Raw genomic sequence first — 13,480 nt, forward strand, 5'->3', positions numbered from 1 at the left:
TTTTGGCGAAAATTGATAAGGAGGGGCGGATCCTTAGTTAACATCATGTGCGGAGAGTCCATTGGGGAAGAACAAAATGGCTGGAGTGAATTGAGTGACAGTTGCAAGACTCAGAGTGCACTGGTCCAATCTCTCCTCTTCTTGTGCACTTGTTCACTCCCCCTCATGGATTAAAAAGAAATGGACTAAGAATTATGGTGGAAACTCCCTCTGGCTCATTCTTACACCAATCCAATGCTTTTAAATCCATGAAGAGTAAAGAGAAGAGTAAAGAACTGGAATGCAGTATTTTGAGACAAGGCATTTGTCCCTGCTTGAGTGGAAGTTTTTAGAATGCAAATCCTGTTGATGAACTACACAAGCCAGATTACATCACAATGTTGACAAACCATTCAAGTCACCCATTTGTTGGTACAGCATTGGAGTGACTGCAAAATAAGGGACACGTTCTTATGAATGGTTTGGAATTAGGTTCGATATACACCATGCACCCATCTACATTATAGAGTATTTTTTAATAGGTCTATCAAATTTCTATTGATAATGTATGTCTATTAATGGCCTATTGACTATAAAGGGTCCTAATTGTATAATAAGCACTGATTTAGGATGCGCTTGTGTGACCAACTGGGGTTGAAATCAGGTCTGCGCTAAAAGGTTGGGTTTGCCTGCTGAGCTAAAGGCTAGGCATTACCAATGCTTATACAAGTTGTCAGATCACAGGAAGGTTACTCATGCACATGTGATACACACACACACACACACACACACACACACACACACACACACACACACACACACACACACACACACACACACACACACACACACACATATATAATATAAGCATCAACAGTCCTGTCTTCAACAATAATGTATAGCCTAATATGTAAGTGCACACACATGCACGCATACACAATCACTGTAATAGCCTAAATTCACCGATAGGTGGAGTTAGACCAATAAAGGGATGTGGATCAAATATCACACAGTATAAGTCTAGGAACAGTTGTTTTTTTTTGTTCACGTTATTAATAAGGTTTATTAATAAGGTTTAGAGGTAGGTCAGAGCAAGCTGAACCTGAATCATTCAGCACATGAGCAGATATCACCGTTATAGCATCATCAACATGAATGGAATGTCCTTGAGTTGTCTTAATTCGGTAAGTTTGTTAGTATTTTTTATTAGTCCATACTTGACTCAGGACCACGTTTTAACTAAAATAAACGCACCTGATTCAACATTTTTAGACGCCCTCTAGTCCTGTGTACTTTTTATGAAAGGTGCCCGTGCTCTCTCTCTCAACATGTGAGGATGGTCCCACTGCGTTGCAAGACGGTTTTTATTTTTATTTTATTTAACCTTTATTCAACTAGGCAAGTCAGTTAAGACCAAATTCTTATTTACAATGATGGCCCACCAAAAGGCGGTTCCGAATTTGTTGTAGAGAACATTGTTTTGTCTACCGTACAGCTGAGTGAGCACAGACACACTGACCAAAGTGTGGTTTGAACAAATTCATAGGATTTTTTTTAGCAACCAGATGTTCAAGAGCATATGACTCGGTTTTTCATATCTCCCCATATGCTACAACATTTCAAGGGTGGTGTTTGACGTTATTTTCGACCGTTTAAACATGTATTTTATTAATAGGCCGTCATTGTAAATGAGAATTTGTTCTTAATAACTGACTTGCCTAATTAAATAAAGGATAAATAAATGAAAAATGTTACACATCGTATTCTCCTATTGGAAAAGTATGATGTAATGCATTGAACCACCGGTAGGTAGACGTGTGTTAGACCTGAACGCAACCGTGACCGGACTGAATGCTGATTGGATCTCACTAGTGCGGTCAATGCGACCTCGATTGCGGTCCAAACGTAAACACGCCAGATGGCAAAGTAAAATGCGTAATCATTGCCACATTCATTATGCGGGTGGTTTATGGTAATGTGCAGGTATTTGTATATGAGTTTCAGGTAGATTAATTATTCTAGACCAATTTAATTGTCAACCGCACCACTTCTGATTGAACATTGTGCGCTTGCGCGACGATGAGAAGCGAGAAGGATCCCGTTGGCAGTATCCTCCCACGCGCGGACTAGAACGTCTTTACCAGAGACGGAAGAGAAATCGAGACATTTCATAGGTTCCTTTTTTCTAGTTCATATACAGTCAATTACCTAAGTAGACCAGACCCAGCTGCTATCGCATTGGTGCCTATGGGAGAGTCACCCCTTAAGTAGACCGGAACTGTGGCCATTTTTCTCAATTGTAAACGGCCTTTATGGAATATCTTCATTTATCCACCATCTTTGGTCTTTACATTGAGGCGCATGCGTTCCCCGATTTATGTCAAGGCACAAAAGTGGCGCTATATCGTTTCAAGCTCTACTCGGGTAAGAATTTCAGATACTTTTTATTCAAATGTTACGGTTAGTTAGTCAAAGTTTCAGCAACTAGCTATATGTCCACGGGCTCCCTTGAGTCTCCTGCTATGGTATAAAGTCAGCATTTGTGACGATTTAGCAGTACATTTTTTACCCCGCTTGAGATTTCCTCCCCCTCTCTGCCGTGGCAGGGTACTAGTCATATTGCCTCCGCTCTCTCGTATTGTTTCGCTCGCTCTCTAATGGCGGACGTGAGGCAGTGCTGCTTGCTGACGGAAGGGGGGCACATTTTTGCCCTTGCCTTGTTGAAAATGTTTAGTTACCCCCTCAGGTTTGGATCAGTGTTCTAAAAAGGACATACTGAGAGTACATATGTTTGTAGGTCTGTCAACTATTTTATTGACACAAACAGAGCAGTTTCTAGATATGTAACAGTATAGCGCCCCCTTTCGGGTGGCAACTGAACGTGTATTTTCTGTGATTGCCCCGGATAGTCTCTGGGGCAACTTTCCAATTAAACGTTTACGTTACACAGGTATCACAAAAACAATACCTTTGTTTTGGTTTTCAGACTGTGTTGTGAAAACAAGTAATGTCCACTGAATAATAATGTGTGTTAGCGTCTGAGCACGGTGATTGTTTTTTCTTCTTCTAGCTAGCTATGTAGCCTATCATCACATTGACATTTGAAGCAGGGTAGAGTGGTACTGTAGAAACGTGAATAATACGTTGCTCTTTAGGATTTTTGTTGCTTATGCGACTAAACGTCACGTGGGTCGCGAATAACTTGTGATGTTCTTTTCTGTAATAACAATGGCGCAGTCTCGTTGGCTCGACACCAAGTTCGCCGCTAATCCATTCCGTGGAAGGCCGGGGCAGCAGGGGTGGGAACGGAACTGAACCACGTTTTGTGGTCCTCAAGTTAGCTCACAGACCCCATCTCCCCCGCTCCTCTGTTCGTCAGAGCAGCTTATCGGCTATCAATTAATTATATTTGTCATCGGTCTATTGTCCACCTAAAGTTTTAGAACATTTGCTCTAAGTTTTCTGAATAAAAATGATAGCATGGCGGGTTGACATCGTTATCCGGTTGTCTTGAGTGGAACCGGAGGAGCTGTGGTCCTCGCGATGGAACAGAGGTTTTACCCGGCTTGTGTAGTCAAGGGCACGGCCTGATGGGAGAGAGAGGGAGAGCTTTGGGCCAAATGTGGTAGGCTTTTTCATGTACTGAGTCACATCATTAGGGAGCATCAGCTATTAGTAGCCCCAAACATGGGTCTTGATGGCAATAAATTATATAAATGATTTGAGTTGCATTCGCAGTCTAGCAGCAGGAATAGAATAGTTTGTAATATGGCATATTCAGGTGTCTGGTAGCTGCTTCACTGTGCATCATGCATCAGTCATAAACAGTGGCTTGAGCGTTATATAATATGACCAAATGGTAATTATGTTGAGCGTAGAAGAGTATCAGGGACCACCCGGGGTATGATGATGGCATGGGCATGTGCTTGTCGTAATTACATCATACATACCTAAGTCACTCCCCATGATTTAATGGAAATTATGCCGTTTTAGCTGTATGCTGTGTATTTTATTTTTTATTTCACCATTATTTCACCAGGTAGGCTAGTTGAGAACATGTTCTCATTAGCAACTGCGACCTGGCCAAGATAAAGCATAGCAATTCGACACATACAACAACACAGAGTTACACATGGAATAAACAAAACATACAGTCAATAATACAGTAGAACAAAAGAAAACAAAAGGTCTATATACAGTGAGTGCAAATGAGGTAAGTTAAGGCAATAAATAGGCCATGGAGGCGAAGTAATTACAATATAGCAATTAAACACTGGAATGGTAGATGTGCAGAAGATGAATGTGCAAGTAGAGATACTGGGGTGCAAAGGAGCAAGATAAATAAATAAATACAGTATGGGGATGAGGTAGATGGATAGATGGATGGATAGATAGATAGATAGATAGATGGGCTGTTTAGATGGGCTATGTACAGGTGCAGTGATCTGTGAGCTGCTCTGACAGCTGGTGCTTAAAGCTAGTGAGGGAGATATGAGTCTCCAGCTTCAGAGATTTTTGCAGTTCGTTCCAGTCATTGGCAGCAGAGAACTGGAAGGAAAGACGACCAAAGGAGGAATTGGCTTTGGGGGTGACCAGTGAGATATACCTGCTGGAGCGCGTGCTACGAGTGGGTGCTGCTATGGTGACCAGTGAGCTGAGATAAAGCGGGGCTTTACTTAGCAGAGACTTGTAGATAACCTTGTCGCCAAACCCACTGGCTAGTGGGTTTGGCGACGAGTATGAAGCGAGGGCCAACCAACGAGAGTGTACAGGTCGCAGTGGTGGGTAGTGTATGGGGCTTTGGTGACAAAACGGATGGCACTGTGATAGACTGCATCCAGTTTGTTGAGTAGAGTGTTGGAGGCTATTTTATAGATGACATCACCGAAGTCGAGGATCGGTAGGATGGTCAGTTTTACAAGGGTATGTTTGGCAGCATGAGTGAAGGATGCTTTGTTGCGATATTGGAAGCCAGTTATAGATTTAGTTTTGGATTGGAGATGCTTAATGTGAGTGTTGCCAGTTTGCAGATAATGTATGACACTGTGGCCTGTGTACAGTCTGTCTAATGCAGTGCTTCAGTGTTCAGTTCGAATCCCAAATGTCTCTAACCACACCTCTATTATGAGGGTAGAGGCATCATCTGATAAGTCTTATTGGCGGAACGTTGCCTGTCCAAGCTCTTTGCAGGAAGTAGACACGTGAATGAAGACCAGACTCCAGACTGCAGTGCAGCACTGTGAATATTTGCTCCTTGCTGTATCAGTGACTTGGTTCTAGCACATATCAACAAATGGGTTGTTTTGCTATTTATTTTTGCCATTTTGATATGAATAATGCATGTTGTTATTTTTAATGTATAGAACCCACAACAACCTTATGGATACTATTTAACACCTGTCCACCACCCTTCAACAACTATTACAAAAGTATTGAGCATAGCTGGCAGATTGGCTTTATAAGGATGTGGAGTAGAGCCCCCACTGTCCTATATGGCATTTGTAGAAGCCTTTTTTCAAAACATGAATAAACCGATTAGGGATCTTGAACACCACCACACTTCATTTCCCTGTTGCATTTTATGTCAAATAAGTGTGAGAAGAAGAATTACAGTAGAGAGATTGGTCAGAACTTCTGATTTCATCAAGCACGCAAACAAACAAATCTTGGAATTGAATTTATCAAATGGAAAGGAAACAACTTATTGCAGCTCTTTTTTCCTGAGTGGAATTAAATGGGATTTTTGTCAACGTGTCACATTAGATTCAACTAGGCTACTTGATTTAGCCCCCAATTGGTAACTTTTTAAAATGACGTGGTCCATATTATCAGGTATGCTATTAGCAATAAGCATGATGACCTGTAACCCAACTGAATCAGCATGGTGGCTATAAATAAATAGGCTGAAGCATGGGATTGCCTATCTGCATTTACCCTGTTGGGCTAATCAATAGTAGAGTCCTGCATTGGGTCAGATACCTGGGTGAGCCACAAAAAAATTAAAACATTCTTTCAACCCTTGGGTTGGCTAGCAGTTTAGAATAATTACATTTTAAATCAAGATAATACACTTTGTTTTAAACCCAGCAGGTTGTTGTTTTGCATTGTGATGTGAATTCTATTCTGTGCGAGTCAGACAACATGCTGACCACAACGGTCGTGTGTGCGAGCGTTGCCAAATAAATGTACACATACGTGTTATTCAATCATTGCACCCACACTGCTTGCGCGCCTCAGCGATCGTCTGTGTGGCCAGGCGCTACGATAGAAATCAGTTCTATTTGTGATCCTCAATGCGCTGCAAGTCCGGCCTCTCCCATCTCCTCGTTGGTTTTTAAGAGCATATACCCACATAGGTGATTGAAAGATGAACTGACGTCCATACTCCAGTCGTTGTAGTAATGCACCGTAAAGTTGGTTGCCAACCACTATATAAAGTCCAAAGAAGTAAAAAAGAAGCCTGAGGAAGGAGGAGAGATGACAAAACGGTAAACCGAATTCCTTTCTCATCTGCGGATTCATTGTCGGAGTAGAGGACCTTGTGCAGTTCAGGTCAAATAACAACCCAATGTTTATATCCCAGGACAAATTAGCTAGCAACAGCAAGCTAGCTAGCTAAATTGCCATACATGTTTAATGCTTTTTGACCTGACCCCAAATTAATATAATTGGTTCAGAGTTTGTTTTGATATTTCAACCTGCGTGTCCTGATCGCTTCTGGTGTGGGTGAACAAAATCAATTTGCGCATGATGGCGCACACGCACGTCCGGTTTGGTCAGCAGGCTACCAGCCATGCACACATTGAGATGTCCATCATTACTCAATGCTTAGGTTTACCTCCAATATACTCATTTCCTACCTTACCTTTGTCTGTACACTATGCCTTGAATCTATGCTATCGTGCCCAGAAACCTGCTCCTTTTACTCTCTGTTCCGAATGTGCTCGACGGCCAGTTCGTATAGCCTTTAGCCGTACCCTTATCCTATTTCTCCTCTGTTCCTCTGGCGATGTAGAGGTTAATCCAGGTCCTGCAGTGCCTAGCTCCACTCCCACTCCCCAGGTGCTCTCATTTGTTGACTTCTGTAACCGTAAAAGCCTTGGTTTCATGCATGTTAACATTAGAAGCCTACTCCCTAAGTTTGTTTTACTCACTGCTTTGTCTTAGCCGTGTCTGAATCCTGGCTTAGGAAAACCACCAAAATCCCTGAAATCTCCATCTCTAACTATAACATTTTCCGCCAAGATAGAACTGCCAAAGGGGGCGGTGTTGCAATCTACTGTAAAGATATACAGAACTCTGCAGGCTTACTATCCAAGTCTGTAGCCAAACAATTCAAGCTTTTACTTCAAAAAATTCACCTTTCCAGAAACAAGTCTCTCACTGTTGCCGCTTGCTATAGACCACCCTCTGCCCCCAGCTGTGCCCTCGACACCATATGTGAATTGATTGCCCCCCATCTATCTTTTGAGCTCGTGCTACTAGGTGACCTAAACTGGGACATGCTTAACACCCCGGCCATCCTACAATCTAAGCTTGATGCCCTCAATCTCACACAAATGATCAATGAACCTACCAGGTACAACCCCAAATCCGTAAACACGGGCAGCCTCATAGATATCATCCTAACTAACTTGCCCTCCGAATATACCTCTGCTGTTTTCAATCAAGATCTCAGCGATCGCTGCCTCATTGCCTGCATCCGTAGTGGGTCTGCGACCAAACAACCCCTAATCATTGTCAAACGCTCCCTAAAACACTTCTGCGAGCAGGCCTTTCTAATCGACCTGGCCGGGGTATCCTGGAATGACATTGACCTCATCCCGTCAGTAGAGGATGCCTGGTTATTCTTTAAAAGTGTCTTCCTCACCATTTTAAATAAGCATGCCCCCTTCAAAAAATGTAGAACTAGGAACATATATAGTCCTTGGTTCACTCCAGACCGGTCTGCCCTTGACCAGCACAAAAACATCCTGTGGCGTTCTGCATTAGCATCGAATAGCCCCCGTGATATGCAACTTTTCAGGGAAGTTAGGAACAAATATAGACAGGCAGTTAGAAAAGCTAAGGCTAGCTTTTTTAAACAGAAATTTGCATCCTGCAGTACAAACTCAAAAAGGTTCTGGGACACTGTAAAGTCCATGGAGAATAAGAGCACCTCCTCCCAGCTGCCCACTGCTCTGAGGCTAGGAAACACTGTTACCACTGATAAATCCACTATAATTGAGAATTTCAACAAGCATTTCTCTACGGCTGGCCATGCTTTCCACCTGGCTATCCCTACCCCAGTCAACTGCCCGGCACCCTCCACAGCAACTTGCCAAAGCCCCCACCGTTTCTTCTTTACCCAAATCCAGATAGCTGATGTTCTGAAAGAGCTGCAAAATCTGGACCCCTACAAATCAGCCAGGCTAGACAATCTGGACCCTCTCTTTCTAAAATTATTTTGCCGAAATTGTTGCAACCCCTATTACTAGCCTGCTCAACCTCTCTTTCGTATCGTCTGAGATCCCCCAAAGATTGGAAAGCTGCCGCAGTCATCCCCCTCTTCAAAGGGAGTGACACTCTAGACCCTAACTGCTACAGACCTATATCTATCCTACCCTGGCTTTCTAAGGTCTTCGAAAGCCAAGTTAACAAACAGATTACCGACCATTTTGAATCCCACCATACCTTCTCCGCTATGCAATCTGGTTTCAGATCTGGTCATGGGTGCACCTCAGCCACGCTCAAGGTCCTAAATGACATCATAACAGCCATCGATAAGAGACATTACTGTGCAGCCGTATTAATCGACCTGGCCAAGGCTTTCGACTCTGTCAATCACCACATTCTTATTGGCAGACTCGACAGCCTTGGTTTCTCAAATGATTGCCTCGCGTCGTTTACCAACTACTTCTCTGATAGAGTTCAGTGTGTCAAATCGGAGGGCCTGTTGTCTGGACCTCTGGCAGTCTCTATGGGGGCCCAACGTGGTTCAATTCTCGGGCCGACTCGCTTCTCTGTATACATCAATGATGTTGCTCTTGCTGCGGCTGATTCTCTGATCCACCTCTACGCAGACGACACCATTCTGTATACTTCTGGCCCGTCTTTGGATGCTGTGTTAACCTGTTAGGGATAGGGGGCAGTATTGACACGGCTGGATAAAAAACATACCCGATTTAATCTGGTTACTACTCCTGCCCAGTAACTAGAATATGCATATAATTATTGGCTTTGGATAGAAAACACTCCAAAGTTTCTAAAACTGTTTGAATGGTGTCTGTGAGTATAACAAAACTCAAATGGCAGGTCAAAACCTGAGAAGATTCTGTACAGGAAGTACCCTGTCTGACCATTTCTTGGCCTTCTTTGTCATCTCTATCCAAAACAAAGGATCTCTGCTGTTACGTGACACTTCCTACGGCTCCAATGGGCTCTCAGAAGGCGGCAAAAAGCTGAATCGTGGCTTTGCAGGCTCTGGCTGAAAAAAAGTAGTGCGTTTGGGTAGTGGCTGGTTACAGTACTGTGAGACTCAGGCGCGTGCCCGCGTTGACCGAATGCTTTGTTTTCTTTCCTCTGTTTACCTAAACGCAGATTCCCGGTAGGAATATTATCGCTTTTTTTAAGAGAAAAATGGCATAAAAATGGATTTTAACCTGTTAGGGCTAGGGGGCAGTATTGACACGGCTGGATAAAAAACATACCCGATTTAATCTGGTTACCACTCCTACCCAGTAACTAGAATATGCATATACTTATTACATATGGATAGAAAACACCCTAAATTTTCTAAAACTGTTTGAATGGTGTCTGTGAGTATAACAGAACTCAAATGGCAGGTCAAAACCTGAGAGATTCCTTTACAGGAAGTGGCCTGTCTGACCATTTCTTGAACTTCTTTTCCATCTCTATCATTTACTAAGGATCTCTGCTCTAACGTGACACTTCCCACGTCGTCCATAGGCGCTCAGAGCCCGGGAAAAAACAATGTCGTCATTCCAGCCCCAGGCTGAAACACATTATCGCCTTTCTCAAGTGGCCGATCAAGGGACACTGGGCTTAGGCGCGTGACCCGACCGCCCCCGCCTTTGGGATTTTTTCCTCTGTTTGCCGAAAAGGAGATTCCCTGTCGGAATATTATCGCTTTTCTACGAGAAAAATGTCGTAAAAATTGATTTTAAACAGCGGTTGACATGCTTCGAAGTACGGTAATGGAATATTTAGAATTTTATTGTCGCGCGCATTACTATTTCGGATAGTGTCTGGAACGCACGAACAAAACGCCGCTATTCGGATATAACGATGGATTATTTTGGACCAAACCAACATTTGTTATTGAAGTAGCAGTCCTGGGTGTGCATTCTGACGAAGACAACAAAAGGTAATCAAACTTTTATAATAGTAAATATGATTATGGTGAGTGCTAAACTTGCCGGGTGTCTAAATAGCGAGCCCGTGATGCCTGGGCTATATACTTAGAATATTGCAAAATGTGCTTTCACCAAAAAGCTATTTTAAAATCGGACATATCGAGTGCATAGAGGAGGTCTGTATCTATAATTCTTAAAATAATTGTTATGCTTTTTGTGAACGTTTATCGTGAGTAATTTAGTAAAATGTTAGCGAATTCCCCGGAAGTTTGCGGGGGGTATGCTAGTTCTGAACGTCACATGCTAATGTAAAAGCTGGTTTTTGATATAAATATGAACTTGATTGAACAAAACATGCATGTATTGTATAACATAATGTCCTAGGGTTGTCATCTGATGAAGATCATCAAAGGTGAGTGCTGCATTTAGCTGTCTTCTGGGTTTTGGTGACATTATATGCTGGCTTGAAAAATGGGTGTCTGATTATTTCTGGCTTGGTACTCTGCTGACATAATCTAATGTTTTGCTTTCGTTGTAAAGCCTTTTTGAAATCGGACAGTGTGGTTAGATTAACGAGAGTCTTGTCTTTAAATAGCTGTAAAATAGTCATATGTTTGAGAAATTGAAGTAATAGGATTTTTAACGTTTTGAAAATCGCGCCACAGGCTGCCAGTGGCTGTTACGTAGGTGGGATGCAAGCGTCCCACCTAGCCCATAGAGGTTAAACAGCGGTTGACATGCTTCGAAGTACGGTAATGGAATATTTAGAATTTTTTTGTCACGAATTGCGCCATGCTCGTGACCCTTATTTACACTTCGGATAGTGTCTTGGAACGCACGAACAAAACGTCGCTATTTGGATATAACGATGGATTATTTTGGACCAAACCAACATTTGTTATTGAAGTAGCAGTCCTGGGAGTGCATTCTGACGAAGACAACAAAGGTAATCAAACTTTTGTAATAGTAAATCGGAGTTTGGTCAGGGCTAAACTTGGTCGGTGTCTAAATGGCTAGCTGTGATGGCTGGGCTATCTACTGAGAATATTGCAAAATGTGCTTTCACCAAAAAGCTATTTTAAAATCGGACACCTCGATTGCACAAAGGAGTTCTGTATCTATAATTCTTAAAATAATTGTTATGTTTTTTGTGAACGTTTATCGTGAGTAATTTAGTAAATTCACCGGAGGTTTGCGGGGGGTATGCTAGTTCTGAACGTCACATGCTAATGTAAAAAGCTGTTTTTTGATATAAATATGAACTTGATTGAACAAAACATGCATGTATTGTATAACATAATGTCCTAGGTGTGTCATCTGATGAAGATCATCAAAGGTTAGTGCTGCATTTAGCTGTCTTCTGGGTTTTTGTGACATTATATGCTAGCTTGAAAAATCGGTGTCTGATTATGTCAGCAGAGTACCCAGCCAGAAATAATCTAATGTTTTGCTTTTGTTGTAAAGCCTTTTTGAAATCGGACAGTGTGGTTATATTAACGAGAGTCTTGTCTTTAAAATGCTGTAAAATAGTCATATGTTTGAGAAATTGAAGTAATAGCATTTCTAAGGTATTTGAAAATCGCGCCACTGGATTACACTGGCTGTTGCGTAGGTGGGACGAATTCGTCCCGCCTAGCCCAGAGAGGTTAACTTCTTTGGGCTACGTGGGACGCTAGCGTCCCACCCGCGGTACACACTATCAACAGCCATTGAAATATCAGGACGGCTAACTCAAAACAACAAAATCGCATAATTCAAATTTCTCAAACATACAACTATTTTACACAATTTTAAAGATACACTTGTCCTTAATCCAAGCACATTGTCCGATTTCAAAAAGGCTTTACGGTGAAAGTATAAAGTTAGATTTATGTTAGGACAGAGCATAAACAAGAAAAACCACACAGCCATTTTCCAAGCAGGAGAGGTGTCACAAAAACAAGAAATGCAGCTAAAATTAAGCACTAACCTTTGACGATCTTCATCAGATGACACTCCTAGGACTCAATGTTACACAATACATGTATGTTTTGTTCAATAAAGTTCATATTTATATCCAAAAACCCATCACGCGCCAGTGATGTTCAGAAAATAATTAGCCTCCAAAACGTCCGGTGAATGAGCACAACAATTTACAAAAATACTCATAAACGTTGATAAAGTATTAAACTGTTATTCAAAGAATAATAGATAAACATCTCCTTAATGCAAACGCTGTGACAGATTTCAAAAAAGCTTCACGGGGAAAGCACACTTTGCAATAATCTGAGTACAGCGCTCAGAAAACCAAACCAGCAATACAGATGCCCGCCATTTGAGTCATCTAAAATCATAAATAGCATTATAAATATTCACGTACCTTTGATGATCTTCATCAGAATGCACTCTCAGGAATCCCAGGTCCACAATAAATGTTGTTTTGTTCGATAAAGTCCATAATTTATGTCCAAATACCTCCTTGTTGTTTGCGCGTTCAGTAAGCTACTCCAAATGTAGGAAGCGCAACGAAAATTTCACGACGAAAAGTCAAAGAAAGTTCTATTTACGTTCGTAGAAACATGTCAAACGTAGCATCAATCTTTAGGGCCTTTTTAGCATAAAACTTCAATAATATTCCAACCGGACGATTCCAATGTCTTGAGAAATGTTATGGAACACAGCTACCTCATCACGTAAATGCGCGCCAATGAACTCATGTCATTTTCTGAGTCACCAACTTCCCGGCCTTCTTGTTCGCTCTCTGTTCACTGCAAAAGCCTGAAACAAGGTTCTAAAGACGGTTGACATCTAGTGGAAGCCTTAGGAAGTGCAAAATGAACCCTAAGTCACTGTGTGTTGAATAGGCAATGACTTGAAAAGACTACAAGCATCAGATTTCCCACTTCCTGGTTGGATTCTTCTCAGGTTTTTGCCTGCCGTATGAGTTCTGTTATACTCACAGACATCATTCAAACAGTTTTAGAAACTTCAGTGTTTTCTATCCAAATCTACTAATAATATGCAAATATTTGACTCTGGGCCTGAGTATTAGGCAGTTTACTCTGGGCACGCTTTTCATCCGAAAATGAAAATACTGCCCCCTATACCTTAAAAAGTTAACTAACCTCCAGACGAGCTTCAATGCCATACAACTCTCCTTCCGTGGC

General features: G+C 41.9%; 1 protein-coding gene across 3 annotated transcripts in view; it reads left to right on the forward strand.

Annotated features, from left to right (window-relative positions):
- The first annotated feature begins 2,068 nt into the window (after positions 1-2,068).
- LOC106586592 (zinc finger MYM-type protein 2-like) overlaps positions 2,069-13,480 on the forward strand; it is a 45,004-nt gene continuing 33,592 nt past the window's right edge. The window contains exon 1 of one of the 3 annotated variants that reach the window (XM_045707289.1): positions 2,069-2,403. The gene's annotated coding sequence lies outside the window, so the exon portion shown is untranslated. The remainder of the gene's footprint in view (positions 2,404-13,480) is intronic. The other 2 variants (XM_014174040.2, XM_014174038.2) reach the window with 2 other exon arrangements.

Source organism: Salmo salar, chromosome ssa25 (assembly GCF_905237065.1).
Source record: "Salmo salar chromosome ssa25, Ssal_v3.1, whole genome shotgun sequence".
NCBI classification, from domain to species: domain Eukaryota; kingdom Metazoa; phylum Chordata; class Actinopteri; order Salmoniformes; family Salmonidae; genus Salmo; species Salmo salar.